Source organism: Triticum dicoccoides, chromosome 6B, assembly GCF_002162155.2.
Source record: "Triticum dicoccoides isolate Atlit2015 ecotype Zavitan chromosome 6B, WEW_v2.0, whole genome shotgun sequence".
Classification (NCBI taxonomy): Eukaryota; Viridiplantae; Streptophyta; class Magnoliopsida; order Poales; family Poaceae; genus Triticum; species Triticum dicoccoides.
In genome coordinates, this window is record NC_041391.1 from 685,991,625 (window position 1) to 685,992,435 (window position 811).

Below are 811 nucleotides of genomic sequence, written 5' to 3' on the forward strand. Positions count from 1 at the left end.
CATTCTGGTCGCGAACGTGTACGTACATACTGGTCGTTGTAGAGACGTGCACGTGTCGTAGTAGAGGCGCGCACGTAGCATGTACACATACGTACAGTGGCCAGGGTGCAAGAAAGAAAATACGGCCACGTATGTGTACATACGGGCGGGGTCTCGAACGCCTACTCGCGCATACGTACGGCGAGGGCTCGTGTACATGGCTGGGTCGGAACGGAGAAACAGTGTCGTCGTCGTGTTCATGGGGAGCCAACCGGTTGGGTCGGAACGGAATGTGTGGTCGTGTTCATCGGGAGGGCTTGGACGGAATAGGCGGTGGAAACGAGGCCTAGTGTACCGCACAACGGAGGAAACGGACCTGCTATGTTCGGAACGGGGTCCTGTTGATCGGGAGGGGTGTGGCATACCGCAAAACGGAGGAAACGGACCTCCTATGGTCGAAACGGGGGTCCTGTTGATCGGGAGGGGCGTGGCGTAACGCAAAACGGAGGAAACGGACCTCCTACGGTCGAAACGGGGGTCCTATTGATCGGGAGGGGTGTGGCGTACCGCAAAACGGACGAAACGGACTTGTGTTGGAGCGCTGCGGTCGAAATGGGGGTCCTGTTCATCGGGAGGGGTGTGGCGTACCGCAAAACGGGACTCCACGGGATACTGTTCATCTCCCCCGTCGACCTCCTCCAGCCTCCACGGGCTACCGTCAACCTCCTCCAGCCTCCACGGGCTCCTGTTCATCCAGCCTCCACTGTGCGCTACTCCACCGGCTACTGTTCAACCACCCCTCCACCATCTACTGTTCATCCAGCCCTCCACC